Raw genomic sequence first — 16,710 nt, 5'->3', positions numbered from 1 at the left:
ACAACACTGTATATGTAATAAATAAATCTTAAAAAAAAATCAAACCAGGTATGCTAGCATACCACTGGAGGCAGAGGCAGAAAGATTACAAATTTGAGGCCAACTTGGATTATACAGTGAGTTCTCCAATAGTCTAGGCAACAAAGAAACTACGTCTCAAAACACAACAGAACACTCAAATACACCAGGACACATTTTAGGTTCTTTGTCTTGTTTGGTTTTGAAACAAAGTCTTTGTAATCAAGGCTCACACTAACCTAACAATCCTGTTTCTGCTTCCTCAGTGCTGGGGCTGCAGGGATATAATGCTCTACTTGACTATAAACAGATTTAGGATTAGAAAAAACCAAGACCTAAAAATACCAAGTCATTGTGTTTCCACAAATTGGTATAACTAATTCAATTCTAAACTGGAATCCCTATAATATGACTTCTTTTTTTAAGCATTGGGAAAAATAACCTTTGCTTACATGGAAGAATAAATACCTGAAGAGTAGAAATGTCGATACTTGCCTTCACTATTATTGTATGTGTTTTATTTCAAACCACCACAAGATACAGGAAATGTCATGGGTACCTTTTCTACATCCCTGAATCTCTTTAGTTTTACTGACCTTAGTCCCCAGCCATTTTGAGGTCCTGGGTCAGTTCAGATGAAAGAAGGGTAATTTTCATTATCAGTTTCTTTTCTTTCAGCAAGTATCCTGATCGTATAAGTACAGAAGTGGTGAATACACACTATGATCCTTCAACATGGAGAACGCCAGGCTATGAATTCTTTACCTTACACCCAAACATAACTTGGATCCACCATGGTTTTCTGACAATTTATTAAACATAACAAAAAGGGGTTTTGGTTTTGTGTGCGGGTGTAATAAGGACCCAGAAATCTTGCATTTGGGGGCAAGCACTCTACCAAGTGAACTATCTATCCCTAGTAACGCCAAAAGAAGAGCTGAGAGAACAACACTGACTTTCTGAAGCACTTGGTTTGCCAAGTACAGAATGCAGATCAATTGGATCCCCTCATCTAAGATGATCCAGGGGGGGGGGGGTCAAACTAAAACTTTACTCTTTCACACTGCATATTTCAGATGTCAGAAGTTATTAATAAGTTCTTTATCCTTGAACCACAGCTTCTTTATTCCAGAGAGTAATGCTATCACCCCAAAAGAGCAACAGATAAACAAAACTGTATTTCTGACATTAGAAACTTGTTTTGCAAGTGGCATTTAAAGCAACGGAATACTCATAAATAGGGATCATCACTCATGTACACAAACTGTTCTATTTGTATACATTATCCCTAATCCCTAAAGACTTCTCTCAGTGTAGGTTCCTGGAGAGCTTTTATCCAAAGTGCCTCGGCTGCCTTGCCATTTAGATGTCTTAGATTTAAGGACTGTACAAGTACATTATGCAAGACAACACTAACACTCTTAATGGAGCTTAGGGCAGCAAGCCACAATCAAAGGGAGCTGAATTACACTCATGAATGATAATAGACAGAGGCCCCACCTCCTTCCCCTAGGTTACCCAGCTAAACCTGAATGAGAATCTGATCTCATTTAAAAGCTCTTGTTCTTTATAGAGCTGTGGCGCGCTGTAAAGAGAAAATCTTCAAGGTGGAAAAAAAAAAAATGAAAAAAGGGCCGGGGCAAGCTTTACAACTAAGAAAATCACCACGAAAATTAGATACAGCAACACACACTGACAGTGTGGATGCTGGGTATTGCAAATAATCCCTGAATGGCAACTACCAAAATCAAAACCAAAAACAAAACAAAAACCTGAAAATAAGGAGTCTCAAATTAGAAGCATCCTGAAGGAACAGCTTTCATGACCCCTACAAACCCTATTTTTTCTTATGTTAGCAAGACTAATTTAGAAACGTATTTTAAGTACTAAAATAATTTTAGCTACTAAGGAAATATCTGAGAACCTATGACTTGCACCCTTTGCTAGGCAGTAGGTACCCCAATACTTGACGCCAGGGGTACACCTAATCCGTCTAAAGCATATCTCATCTGGTGCGAGTCCTGAATAACAAACAGCGAGCAGGAACTAAACGGCAGATAAGCAGAAGACAGAGAACGTGGGAGGCAACTGCGCTCCACACACGAGCAGTAAATTGGGTTAAGGACAAGGACAGTGACCTCAGTGGTTTGAAGCAGAAGCTGGACGTGGTAAGAGTCTGGGAAGTACACAGGACACATGGCAGGGCGGCACTTAACAAATGAGGCCAGAAGATACAAAAGGGCCAGGCGTGGTCTGGGGCCTAGGGGTCGGGGCTTCGGAGTTAGACTTCACCGCTTCGCTCAGTCGGAGGCCTCCCTCCGCTCCATGCTTCCTTTTTTCTGTCACTTACATAGCTCTACCTTTTGTCTGGCGTCGCACTACCCCGGGGGAACGACCACTATCCACTGCCTCCAATTAGGGAATTTCTTTAAACATCCCAGGGTGACTAGTCCTTCTCATCCCCAGGACCAAATAGCGCCGTTAACTGAGAAGATGGCCACGCAACCAGAGGAACTTCGTAGCTAGGAATCTAAAGCTACCTCGCCCAACTCCTCTTAAAACGCCTGGCGCGCCACCACACGACATCTGGACTGTGCGCCTTAATCTCACCAGGACCTTGCCACGCCCGCCCCACCGCCTTGGACCTGGCCAGTAGGAGTACCCCAGATGGGGGCCGCCGGTCTAGTTGTCCTCCAAGGGACGACGCCGGCCCCCCGCGTCCATCGCTGGAGCCACAAACTCAGGGCGCGGCCGCCCCTCCCCCACGCGCTGCTCCCCCTTCCGCGCCCGTTACCCCGCGTCCGAGTGGCCGGAGCGAGAGGCGAACTCTCTCTCACTTCCTCAGGACGGCCAGCTCGACTCGAGCCCGCGCGACTGTGTGTCTGTGTGGGGGGGACACACTGCCATCACGCTTACCCGCTAACAGGCCGGAGAACGCTCAGCCGACTCCAGCACGGACCGGCCCTGCCCCGCCCCACCCCGCCCCGCCTCGCCGCGCCGCGCGCGAACAGATTGCGTCATCGCGCCGTCCCGCCCCTTGCCAACTCCTTCCTGGGCCCGGAGTCCGTCCCCTCCCCCGCGGTCGCCAGCAGAGCGCAAGCGTAGACGCGGCCCTGCCGTCGGCCTCTGCGCAGGCGCCGTGCCCCTCCCACGGCGGTTGGCCATATAGAGGCAGGGGGCGGGGGGAGGTCAAGCGTAGCCTCTTCTCCTTTACCAAGATGGCGTCTTGTTCCTGTTTCGCCACAGTTCCTACCTTATGAGCTTGGATTCCTCGCGCTAGTGAGAGAGGAACAGGTAATGAGATTCTTCGCTCTGTGGGAAACTAGAGATTGGGGAAGGATGTTTATTAGGAAGGAATGAGGTGTCCACTGATAGTGAGAGACGACCGGGGGCGGGCAGGTGGCGGCGTGAGTGCGGAGTGATGAAGGGGAGGGGGCCCTTTGCCTCTGCCCTTTCCTCCAGGAAGATGGCGGCAGCACCGAGCTAGGAGCACGGAGCCAGGATGGACAGGCGCCTGTGACTTGCCGGCGGGCATCTCTAGCCACCTCCGCGGCCGTCTCGATGGCGGGTCGCCGTCCAGCGATTGGCTACGTGCTAGTCACGTGGGTTTGTCCCCCACCCCCCCTCCCCCGCGAACCATAGAGTGGTGCCTGTCCCTGGGGACGTGGCCTTCCTGTGCGGTCGTGAGCCCATGCCCCGCGGGGGAGGGCGGAGCCTGCACGGCCCCTACCCTCTTTTGGTCTAGGGTGCTGGGTGAGATCTGCGGCATGCCCTGCTCGCCCGCTCGCTGTGACCGGCTCGAAACTGGGAAGGTGCAGTACTGGGCTGCGGCCTGGCTCCGTTGTCCTTTCCTCTGTCCCAGGAGGTCCTATGGCTGGGCAGCGGTTGTAAACTCCCTCCTAGGCCTTGCACCAAGGCCTTCGTATAGGAAAACACCTTGGAGTACCTCTCCTGAGAGGAAACAGTAATCGTGCGACCCTAGTGGGTGATGCGCACAGTATCCGTCGTCCCCCCCACCCCCCAAGCTGTTTTGACACATGCCTGTTGTGAGGTGGTGGGTTTTGTGCGTATCTACTTTGCAAAGTATTCCTGTGCTCGAAGCTGCCTGCTGTGTATCCTGTCTTGTGTTGGAAGACCAAAGGGTCAGACTGGGCATGGTGTTTTCCTATGATACAACTGTAAACCAAAGGAGACTGACTTGTGTTTTATTATAGCGTTTACAGACAATGCAAAAGTGTGGGGGAAACTGAAGGATTATACTCTTCACTTACAACGTGAGTTGCCCTTCAGCTTTGGGGTTCGCTGCATAGTCACCATTAGCAATGACTTCACATATTTGTTGGTGTCCAGTTTAAAGATAGTGGCATTCTTAGCAGGTTAACTTCAGAAACCCATTAAGTCAGACACAGACTTTTGTTTGGGGCTAGTAGTAGCCACACTCCACAAGCTTAATTTTATTATCAAGCAAACGTGAATACAGAAACATTGGGTGAAACTCACTGCTTAGGCTTATGTTTTAAGCATTTAAAGTACCCATAGGCTAAACTTGTTAATTATGTTAGACACTGGGAAACTTCAAAGCAGTACTTTACAGTAGCTTGAAGGGGAATTCGGTTTTAAAAAATAAAAGTGGCGGAGCATGGTGGCGCATGCCTTTAATCCCAGCATGTCAGAGGCAGGCGGATCACTGTGAGTTCGAGGCCAGCCTGGTCTACAAAGCAAGTCTAGGACAGCCAAGGCTACACAGAGAAACCCTGTCTCAAAAAACCAAAAATAAATAAAGAAAAGTGAATTACTACTTCAGGATTTAAAACACCCTTTAACCTGTTAGGACAGTTTTAAACTTAGAGAAAACGGGATATATCTTCTCCAGTCTTAGGGACCATATTTGAAAACCAGGTAAACAATTTCCAACAGCAGCCAAGCTTTGCTGATAGCTTTAGTTGAGAGTCCTGCGCTGCTGACAGGCTTGCTTCATCTTAAGAACACCTGGAAGAAGCAGCCAGCCCAGAACACACCCAAGCAGGCCCTTCCCCTCTCTTGTGGGCAGCCCGACTTCTCGGTGGCCACATAGACTTTCAAGTACATTGCTTTTAGTTTTGTTTTGTTTTTCTTGTTTTCTAATGTCGGCCTAATAAACTCACTTCTTTAGCACTAAAAAAATTAGAGATTCTGGGGGTGCAGAGATTGAAAAGATCTTTTTTTTTCATTTATCTAACTTTATGGTTTAGTGTAGAAGATACATTGTGAAAGAAAGCTTATTTTACGGTCTGATGCGTGCCATAATGGGAATATATGAAAGAGCTAAGACAGACCATGATTACTTATTGGAAAGCCCGTAATGGAGATATATAAAAGAGAAAGGAAGTAGGCTCCTTCATAAAGATTGTGGTGGGAATCAGTACACCCGTAATTCAGCACTTTGGATTGTGGAGGCAGAAAGCTAAGGAGGTCAGGTTCAGCCTCTTCTACATAGTGAGTTCAAGGTCTGTATGGTCTACATGAGACAGACAGACAGACAGACACAAACACACATACACAGATTATGGTTCTTTGAATTGGGGTTTAAAGAATGACTCAAGTATTGCAGGTGGAATTGGCAGGATGGAGTGTTGTAAACAGGAAGAGTAGGAAAGGGAAGACTGAAGACTGTCTTCAGGACTTTCCCAGTCTTATGACTACTGGGATGACCTGAAGATTCTTCATTAGTGGCTCCCAACTGAAAAGTATTTACTGTACAGTCTTGAGCGGGGAACAAGCTTTGCTGCTGTTGTTTTTAGTTCTTTGACGATTTCACACATACATATTATGTATCTTGATCATGTCTACCCAAAACTCTCCCCCTTCCGTTCTCCATGGACAACCCCTCTCTTTTAAAATAACCCACCTAGTTCAAATAGTGCTTGCTGCATGAGCATAAAGAACCTACCAGCACAACCAGGAAGAAAAGTGACACCACCACGGCCCCTCAGCAGCCATCTCTTGCCTGGAACTACTTAGCTGCTGTGGACGGGCACTGACTGGCTTAATTTTGTGCAGGTGATTGTAATGGCCATGTCCTGTCCAGCAGGCTGTATGCTATCCTCTGACTCTTACGCTATTTTTTTTACCCCCTTTTTCAGTGTTCCCTGAGTCTCACTGGGAAAGGTGTTGATATAGAGACCTAATTTAGGGCTGAACACTCAAAAGGAGCAAGTTTTTTTAACGTCTCTTCTCATTTTGGATTTTAAAACTCTATTGTCTTAGATTAACAAAGAAGAGACTGTCCTTTAGAATCATTGGTGACTGTGCTTTAATAAAGTGTTCGTCATGAAGACAGCAAAGATTGAGAGGCCTCTCATTTTTAGTCATGCAAGTAAATACTATTTGGGATCTGTTTTAAAACTTTTATTCAACTAAATCCTTAAGAAACTCACTCGAGTAATATTTTAAAACCAGGGAAAAATGAAAATGTAAAAAAGAATATAAAAACAGGCACAGTGTGCACTTATCATCATTTGGCTTAAATGAACTAAGGTTGTCAGAAAAAGCCTGCCTTCGGGAAGGTAATGAGAGTCCACTCTTCTCGCGGCACCCAGCGTTACATAGCATTATCTTAGGTGTAGAAAACAGCCGCAGGTTCTGGGTGGATCGCGCAGTGGTAAGGAGTACTTACTACTTTCACAGAGGCCCTGGGTTGCGTCCCAGCACCAGGTGGCTGTTCACATTTGTCTGAAACTACAGTTTCAAGGAACCCGACATCCTCTCTGGCTCTTAGGGTGCCAGGCAGAAACATGGAGTCAATACATATATTCGGGCAAATCTCATTCACATAAAATAAAAAGATCTTTAAATAGAAACAGCTACAAACCAGGAATGGTGGAAAGTACAGGTCTAAGCCTAGCACCCGGGACGCTGGTGCAGGGAGCTGAGAGATGCAAGGCTAGCCTAGGCTACAGAACATGGCTGATGCAGGGAGCTGAGAGATCAAGGCTAGCCTAGGCTACAGAACATGACTGATGCAGGGAGCTGAGCGATCCAGGCTAGCCTAGGCTACAGAACATGACTGTGCCTTCTCATACTGACTTAATCATAGAAGCTCTGTTTGGGTGGACAGAAAGAGATGCAAACTCTTGATGGATTGTAGCCACACGTAGTCAAGTTCTTGTCCCAGGCACTTCCAGACAGTGGAGGGTTTTGGCATTGGTAAGGTCTAATCTCTTGGCTGTTTCCTATGTCCTTTTTCCCCCCATGGCTCTCAGGCTTTTTAGTAATAGTCTGTTGGTGGCTCATAATAGGCTGCAGTTGGATCTCCTTTCTGTGTCTCACAATGATGAAAGCTTGCATGTGGCAAATTCAGAAATGTTTTGAATCATTTCTGCTGAATTGAGAGACTCCTGTGTATCCGACGTGGGCTGGCAAACAATGATTTTTGCCCCTCTGAAGTCTTTTGGTTTCTGGTCCATGGCTGTCTTTGCTGACGTAGGCCATCTCCACATACTCAATCCACCCAGGGTACATTTGTATACATGTGTATGTAAGCACAGGATAAAAAGCTGTAATCCCAGCACTTGGGCGGCTAAGGCAGGAGGATCAAGAGTTCAGGCTTGGTTATTCTGAGCTACATGTTACGTTCAAGGAAGCTTGGACAATATACGAGGGTCTCAGAAAAGCTAAAAATAATGCCTCAGTAATAAAACAATCTCTAAGCATAGATATCTGTAAATCTAGATTTGTTTATTTATTTTTTCTTTTTTGGACACTGTGCATGTACCTCTAGCTGTTTTGGAATTCTGCATGTAGGCTAGCCTGGCATGCCTCTGCCTCTGGAGTGCTGGGATTAAAGGTGTGCACCGCTACACTGGGCTTTAAGTTTCTTATATGTAGAAATAATTAGGTAGAAAATAAAATAGAGATAAGAACATGGTGGTATGTCTGTAATCTCAGTACTCAAGAGACTCTTGTCTCAAACACATACATACACACCCCTGCACACACACATCTGCACACTCCCAACAAGAAAGCATATCTGATTGAGGCTGGGCATGGTGGCGCACGCCTTTAATCCCAGCACTCAGGAGGCAGAGGCGGGTGGATTGCTGTGAGTTTGAGGCCAGCCTGGTCTACAAAGTGAGTCCAGGTCAGCCCAGGCTAACACAGAGAGACCCTGTCTCAAAAAACCAAAAAAAAAAAAAAAAAAAGAAAGCATATCTGATTACTCACCACAGATACGTATGAACATATAAATGTGCACAAATACATATGCATACACATGTATGGATCGTTAAATGTATGGTGTGTATTTGAGTGCATATACACAGACACATAATAAATCTATAGCACCCCTGAAAAACTTAAAGACAATTTCTTCTTTTTCTTTTCTTTTTTCTTTTAGACAGGGTTTCTCTGTGTAGCCTTGGCTACTCACTTTGTAGACCAGGTGGCCTTGAACTCACAGGATCGGCCTGCCTCTGTCTCCCAGTGTGCTGGGATTACAGATATGCACCATCACGCCCAGCGTGGCAATTTCTTCTTCTAAAGCCTGTATTAGATGATTGTATAGTGGTTCTTCCATATTTGATTTTTGTTTTGGGCTTTTAAAAAAGATGTCATTATTTTAATTATGAATATGATGAGAGACCATGTGCACGTGAGTGCAGGTCACTGGAATGGCCCATCAGCAATGGATCCCTTAGAGCTCCACTTGTAGGCAGCTGTATGCCACCCAGTGTGGTGCAAAAGCAGCGTGCACTCTTCGCTACTGACCCGTCTTTTGTTTTGGTGTTTGTATGCTTTAGTTTTAGTTATATATAATTGGTGGTTTGCTTGCATGCATGTCTGTGCACCACCCATGTGCAGTGCCCACAGAAGCCAGAAGGCATCAGATCCCCTAGTGCTGAACTTACAGACAGTTGTGGACCACCATATGGGTGCTGGGAACAGAGCTTGGGTCCTCTGAAAGAACAGTCAGCTCTCTTGACCACTAAGCCATTTAGCTCTCCTTTGATATTTTTAAGTAGAATACTTTTTTTTTCATTCTTTTTTTTGTTTTGTTTTTGTTTTTGTTTTTCGAGACAGGGTCTCTCTGTGTAGCCTTGGCTGTCCTGGACTCACTTTGTAGACCAGGCTGGCCTCAAACTCACAGTGATCCGCCTGCCTCTGCCTCCTGAGTGCTGGGATTAAAGGCATGCGCCACCACGCCTCGCTATTAAGTAGAATACTTTTGTTTATTCTTGGACGATTTCATACATGTAAACAGTGCATCTTGATCATGAGGCATCCTCACCTCCACCCTTGTGCTTCATCCAGGCGCTCCTAGCACTTTCTCCCTCCCTACTTTGAGTCCTTTCCTTTTGCTGTTGTTGTTTTGTTTGTTGATAACCCACTAAGTCCAGCTAGTACGGCCTGCTAGAATGTTGGTTGATCCCACTCATTTGATCTTGTGCAGGTAGTCAGAGCTGGAGCAAGCTCCTGGCTGTAAAGGACATGCCATGCCCGACAGCATTTCATAGCTCCCCTCCCCGTCTCCAGGCCTTATGTTCTTTCTGCCTCTTTTTGTGATGTTCCCTGAGCTATTGTGGGTGGGGTGGGGCTGATGTAGATGTCCCATTTAGGCCTGAGCACTCAATAGATCTCAGAACGTTGACTAGTTATGAGTCTTTTCATTAACTGCTTATTACTGCAGAGAAAAACTTCTCTAGCCAGTGGTGAGGGCAGCCCTAATCTATGAGTACAAATATTCAAAGATCAATTTGAAAACACATTGTTTTTTGGAGCTTTTTGGTTTTTATTTTTGTCTGGTTTTTCCAGACAGAGTTTCTCTATGTAGCCCTGACTGTCCTGGAACTGTCTCTGTAGACTGGGCTGGCCTCAAACTCAAGAGATCCGCCTGGCTCTGCCTCCTGAGTGCTGCGATTAGTAGTTTTAGCAAACCAATAGTAGTTAAGTTCCTCCCTAGGGCCTGTGATGTCAGGTCTTGACCAGGTTTACTGAATTTTTTCCTTGGAACAGACCTCAGTTGAATCTAGAAGCCGTTGTTTATCTCTATCACCTGTACGTCACTGTTGCACTAGTGCATTTATCTTCCCTGGCAGGTTGCTATTATAGCATGCAGGGTTAGGTGCAGGGATACCATTGATGCACACCCCCAATAGCCTGTGCAGCACATTCTAGTACTATGAAAGCTAGTCATCAGGAAGTTTTCAAATAGTTTCCAGCTTAATTACATTATATCCAGCAACCAAAATGTGGGAGCATAAATTTTTGAAGTATATGTTTGTGATGGTTCCTTGAATGTGCATTCATCCCATTATGAAGTAGTCATTGGAAAGCGTTTACCTTTTCAGTTAAGCTACAACAACTCTGTAAGAAACCTAACATACCTCTGATTTCTTAGTTGCTAAGTGATAGTAACACAAAGTCCAAGATAAATGGAAAGACTTGATCAGGTAATAAGGACAGCTGGAGAACCCCAAACAGTATAATGTATCCCTTAAATTGTAAGCAGAGCAGGCTGCATTTGGAAACGAAGAAAATGAAACCCTTTCATGTATATATAACATTTTAGGAAATGGTTTCATGTTATTTTGGGCTAAAGCAGAGGGTTCCCCCCCCCATTTCTAAGAATGATAAATATTTTAATGATGGGGTCTTTATTGGATTGTTATTCCAGACATGTTGAACTTTTCTGTGTAGTAGAGGTAAACAAGGCACTTCTGAGACAAGTTGGGATCTTGGCCTTGCAGAGCTTATCTTGATTCTGACTGTTAATTGAGTAACATTACATTGACCATAGCTACTCACCTTGCTACTTTATTTTAATATGTTGTCACTTTCCTTATATCCATTTATACATTTGCAGGGGTGTCCTTTTATTTATTCAGGTGAGTATGTGTGTATGCATGCATGTGTCCACGCCACAGTGTATGTATGGAGGTCAGGATAACTTGCAAGATTGTTTCCTTCCAGCACATAGGTCCCAGGTCATCAGACTAGGTGGCAAGAGCCTTTGGCTACTGAGCCATCTTCGTATCTTCTTATTTTGGTTTTTTCAGACAAGGTCTCACTCTGTAGCCCAGGTTGGGGTGATACTCATTATACAGTCCAGGCAGGCCTCAGCCTCCCACGTGCTGGGATTCCAGATACACACAGCCATACCCAGTTGCCTTACTACTTTTCCTTGGTACTGATAAGAATTGTTTGCTTGTTTGTTTTTCCAGACAGGGTTTCTCTGTGTAGCCTTGGCTGTTCTGGACTCAATTTGTAGACCAGGCTGGTCTGGAACTCAAATTGATCCACCTGCCTCTGCCTCCCGAGTGCTGGGATTAAAGGCATGCTCTACCACCACGCCCGGCTGATAAGAATTCTAAAATAAAAGTTTCACTGAAGATCAAATTTAAAGTCAAATCCCCGAAAAGCCACATTACTAGTATCCATCCTCCATTTTCAGTTCCAACCTCTGTTGAGGGCCTACTTAGTAGATTTTCTCTATTTTCCAATTTGGAAGAGCTGTCTGACTTATCTGGGGGGTTTTGTTGTTATTGTTTTGTTTTTTTGTTTTTTCTTCTAGTTTTTCAAGACAGGGTTTCTCTTTGTATCCTTGGTTGTCCTGAACTCGATTTGTAGACCAGGCTGGCCTCTAACTCACAGAGATCTGCCTGCCTCTGCCTCCTGAGAGCTGGGATTAAAGGCGTGCCCACCACGCCCGGCCTGAGCTGTCTGACTTATTAACCTTCCATGTTTCATATATTGTCTCTTCGCTTAACTGAGAGTAGATGGGCATGGTAGCACACGCCTTTAATCCCAGCACTCAGGGAGGCAGAGGCAGGTGGATTGCTGTGAGTTCGAGGCCAGCCTGGTCTACAAAGTGAGTCCAGGACAGCCAAGTCTACACAAAGAAACCCTGTCTTGAAAAACCAAAAACAAGCAAGAAGCTCTTTTTCCATGTGAAAGATGTTCAGGATGGCGTGAAGCTGCGGGCAGGAGATGGGTGGAATATCCAGTGATTCTGAGTCAGCGCACTGGGAAGTGCAGTGCCTGTAATGTTTGGCGAGTCTCTGGGGGCCCCACAGCTGTTGCAGCCCCTTGCCCTGTTTTGTTGGTCAATCACTTGAAGGATATCACCCTGGACGATGCCAGTGCCCCTCGTCTAACGGTTCTTTGTCGACCAAGGGGACCAGATAACTCAATGGGATTTGGTGTCTTTGACTAGCCATATCCACAAAGCATACCATGATTCCACTGTGGCCAAGTTGTCTGGGTGTTGGGGGGGGGGGGCGGAGATTGTGGTGAAGGGTTTTAGAATATTTAGATATCTTCCTCTTCATCCTTCCCAAAACCTGGAATACTTATTTATTGAGCTATTACACCAGTTTTAACACCTTCCTTGTGTTATATTTATAAAAATAAATAAATAAATTTAAGAAGCTATTTTAAGATTAAAGAAAAAAGAAAGAACAAAAACAAAACAACCCAAAAGTCAGAAGCCTGAGAGTAGATATTCTCATCTACTCTAGGATTTCTACGATTTTCCTTTCCTATGATGTCATTTTTATGCAGGCACGTTAGTGGCTGCTTAGATGGGTCTGTTTGTAATTTGATTAGTTCAGTATTCAATGTTTATATTTTACTGTCTAGTATGATCCACAACTACGCCAAATGGTGTAAAGTGAGGTTATTATACATCTTTTTGTTGAACTTTTTCAGTTTTCTTGTCTGTAAAATCCAATTCGACGTTCTTCTTAGTTGTTGAAATAGTTTAATAAGCATAATTCTTTTTATCTGATGAAACGCAGTATTCTGCCCATTTAGTAGTTTTACATACATGAGTGTGTGCCAGCTTGTTTGTTTGTATGTACGTATGTATATACCACGTGTGTATGGTGCTTGTGGAGGCTAGAAGAGAGTCTCTGCCGCTTGAAACTGGAGTTACAGAGGGTTGCTTGTGAGCGGCCATGTAGATGCCAGGAACCGAACCAGATTCTTTGCAAGAGCGACAAGTGCTGCTCTTAACCTCTGAGCCATTTCTCCATACTCAGTTCTGCTGCCTATGGCTCTGCCTGTTCCTGGAGGCCTCTTACGGCTCTTGGTAGTTTCTGTGATGGCACCTTGGTTTTCAGGAACTATGTCCACTTGCTTCTGTGTTTTACTTTAATTTGGTGAGGCACATCCTCTGGTAATTTTCATACAGGAGTGTGAGAGCTTGGGCATCTGAAAGTCCTTTTTCAGCCCTGTTTCCTGCATGAGGTTTGGGGCATCAATTAGCTCTTTTTCTTCCAGCTTCCACCCCATCCTGAGATGCTCTCCTTGTGAAACAAAAGATTTCCTCTGAGGTTCAGAACAGAACAGGACTTCTTTAGGGGCTAATTTCATCCTGTGTCTGCCTATACATTGGGCCTCTTCACTCTGAAAATCATGTTCTCTGCTGGGCAGTTTTCTTGGTTTATCACTTTGAGTTTTTTCCATATACTTTTTTGTTCCCTTGGTACTTCTCAATTAGCACTATAACCTTACTAGATTTTCTACTACCTCTTAATTAAAATTATAAATTGGCAGATCAGAATTAGAGGTATAAGGGTACAAAGTGATGTTACGGTTGATGAACACAATGTGCAGTAATAGAATATGGCTAATTAGCATTCAATACATCAAGTACTTGGTTTTGTGGTAAAAGTATTTGAGGTTTCTTCTCAAGAATTTTGGAATATATGATACATTATTTACCGAATTGATAACACTATACAATCCTTATTGATACTTTGTATCTTCAGTCTTCACATTCTTTCTGGAAGATGTTCTCAGATTTATCTTCTAGTCCTTTTGCCCTTTTAAACGCTTTTTCGTACTTTGTATTTCTATTTTAGAACTTCCTATATTGTTGTTTCCTAGGTGCCATATCTATATATATCTATAGCTATCTAAGGTTTCTTTACCCCAAAGACACTGTTTGCTTTAAGCCTCCTTTTCCCCCCCACCCCCACCCCTTCCTTTACCTTTTCCAGAGCCTTTTCTGGGCTTATCCAGTCTTGCTTTGTTTGGTGCCCTCGGTGTGTCAGAGAACCTGTGAGCCTGCCTTGCCTAGGGCAGCATCCGCTGTAGAGGTGTTTGGCAGGACTGTCTCATTAGAGCATTCTAACAGCTGGTGACCCTTGTTCAAAGATGTAGTTAGTTCTCTTACTGGAGAGAAGAGTGAGTGGCCTCTGGGAAGGGCAGGAAAGGGACAGCTGTCTAGTTTTACAAAGTTCATGTGACTCAAGAGGTCCTGCTGACGTTCTTTTTTTTTTTTAAGGTTTTTCGAGACAGGATTTCTCTGTGTAGCCTTGGCTGTCCTGGACTTGCTTTTTAGACCAGGCTGGCCTCGAACTCACTGCGATCTGCCTATCCCTGCCTCCCGAGTGCTGGGATTAAAGGTGTGCGCCACCACGCCCAGCTCTGCTGAAGTTCTTAATTCTGTTTCCAATCCAGGTTTCTGCTACTTCCGTTAGGTTGTGTTGTCTTCTGCATTGCTATGTGAAAGCTCTTTCTGATTAAGTTTCCATTTCTTGCCCCTTGTATTTTATTCCTACTTATGCTTGGTGTTTTCTGTCTTTCAAAACAAAACAAAACAAAACAGCCCACCTTATTTATCATTTCAGTAGTACTTCAGAAAAGAGGACAGGAAAATGTGCTCCTACCATATGCAACAGCTGTCGGAGATGGGATACCTAAGCAAACAGTCAGTTCTCTTGTGTTTTCATGGGGGTCACATCTTAGTGTGAGGAGACAGGCATATCAGTTACATCCTAGAACGGAGAAGGAAATAATAGTATCAAGAGGGTAGAACAGCAGGAGACAGTGGCCCCTGGACATAAACTGCTTAGGGAAGCATTGCTGATGGAGTGGCTCCCGCTTCAAGCCTCAAGTGAGTGCATAAGCAGTGAACAGCCATCTGAGAAGTTTCTAAGTTTGATGAATAGGAAGTACAAAAGCATGGGGTGGGAATGTGGTTGGTGCGCTGGGGAAATATGGGACACCAGGTCCTAGAAGGTGGTGTAGAGCACAGCCGGGTGTGTGGCCAGAGAGCTGGGGATCACGGAAGGGGCAAGCAGACCTTCAGGCCCTTGCTGTTATCTGCCTTTGGAGACCTTTAGCAGACTAACCATTGGTGGGGGTGATAGCTTTCCCATCAGCCTAGGACTCCACTCTTGACTCTCTCATTCCGAGGGAGGCTCGAGGGTGGATGCAGTTGGTGAGGCACAAAGCATGGTCTGGATTTTTGCCTTTTATTTCTTGCTCTGCCTAACCTGGGACTGTCTGACATTCTTCCACCTCCCAGAAGGCTGTATATCCTCCATAACTTAGCACACACTTGTGACTTCCCTTGCAACTAAAATTACCTTTTTGGAGAGATGTCCTTTCTTTAAATAGGCTAAGTTGGTGTTTATAAATGCAATAGAGCTCTGCTAGGTTTAGGTTTCTCAGATGATCAGACTAGGCTACTTTGTGACTAGTTGATAAAGATGTGTTTTTTCAATGCTATTTTCTCATAGGTTTTGCTTTGGTAGCCTTCAGAAATGCTATTTTAAACTTAAAGCTTAAATTTCACTTCAGATCATCATTCCTCTGACCATTCCTGTTCTGTTGCCTAACTATGGGTATTAGAGTGTCTGAAGAAATGTGTATTGCCTCACTATAATGGAAAGCTGCAGAGAGGTTATGAATAGTGCAGCCTTCGTGGTCCAGAAATGCAGATCGAGCTGGAGTGATGCCTTAGTGGTTAAGAGCCCCGTGTGCTGCTCTTCTAGAGCCTGAGTTCAGTTTTCAGGAACCATGTCTGGCAGCTCCCAGCTGCTTAGAATTCTAGCTCTTGGAAGATCCAACTCTTCTGGCCTCTGTGGGCACCTGCATTCATGTATGCATACCTACATACAAAAACATGCCTATAATTAAAATAACAAAAATAATTTTTTATAAAAATTCAGATGGCAGTTAAGCTAAGTGAAATTTCGATCTAACACTGAAAGAATTGCCTTAAGCTTGCATTTCCCCACATCAGACTGCAAAAACTAGACATGATCATCTTAGTTGTTGTCAAGGGTGACAAGGTGCTTCACAGGTGGTAACTGGACAGTTGAGCTCATTAGAAGGGCAGTACAAATTGATGCATTGCCTGACAAAATGATGTGTTTTTCAGGAATTTGACCTAAGGAGGTGCTGGCCCAACTGAAACAGAGAGTCCTTCCTTCCTTTCTTCTCTTTCACTCCTTCACTTTCCCCCCTCAAGTTCTTGATCTTCCTGCCTTAGTCTCCGAAATGCTGAAATGAAAGATATGAACCCTTATAACCAGTCAAATAATTTTTCTTAGCATTTTTGGTAATTAACAACAAGACATACAAAAAAACAAAAATACAAGCTAGCTAGATGTGGTGGTGCACACCTTTAATCTCAGCACTTGAGAGGCAGAGGCTAACCAGAGCTACATAGTGGGACTTTTGTCTACAGAAAAAAAGTACAAGCTACTCAGGGGTTCCATCGGTGGGAGGGTTCATTTTTCTGTTTACTCCACTTAACATGCAGTTGTTAAGAAATGAGTTAGAGTTGTACAAGTCATAGAAAGACAGCTATGACCTTTTTATATATAGAAATAGGTATGGCAACTAGTAGGTGTATGTAATGGGATCTTGTTGTTATTTAAGCCATGTATTAATGTATGTACAGAAAATATCTGGAAAAGA

General features: G+C 44.4%; 2 protein-coding genes across 8 annotated transcripts in view; one reads left to right on the top strand and one right to left on the bottom strand.

Moving 5' to 3' along the window:
- Window positions 1-3,290, bottom strand: part of SEPTIN2 (septin 2) — a 30,892-nt gene extending 27,602 nt beyond the window's left edge. Inside the window, exon 1 of one of the 6 annotated variants that reach the window (XM_084778359.1) lies at window positions 3,272-3,290. The gene's annotated coding sequence lies outside the window, so the exon portion shown is untranslated. Of the gene's footprint in view, window positions 1-2,663; window positions 2,698-2,812; window positions 2,910-2,934; window positions 3,035-3,271 lie in introns of those variants that run through there. The other 5 variants (XM_084778355.1, XM_084778358.1, XM_084778357.1 and 2 more) reach the window with 5 other exon arrangements.
- Window positions 3,157-16,710, top strand: part of HDLBP (high density lipoprotein binding protein) — a 66,803-nt gene continuing 53,249 nt past the window's right edge. The window contains exons 1-2 of one of the 2 annotated variants that reach the window (XM_084778354.1): window positions 3,180-3,312; window positions 3,481-3,620. The gene's annotated coding sequence lies outside the window, so the exon portion shown is untranslated. Of the gene's footprint in view, window positions 3,313-3,480; window positions 3,621-16,710 lie in introns of both variants that reach the window. The other variant, XM_084778352.1, reaches the window with a different exon arrangement.

The sequence above is a fragment of the Acomys minous genome (assembly GCF_964271855.1).
Source record: "Acomys minous genome assembly, chromosome: 4".
NCBI lineage: Eukaryota > Metazoa > Chordata > Mammalia > Rodentia > Muridae > Acomys > Acomys minous.
Note: the sequence above shows the minus strand (reverse complement) of the source record. Positions and strands in the feature narration are given on the sequence as shown.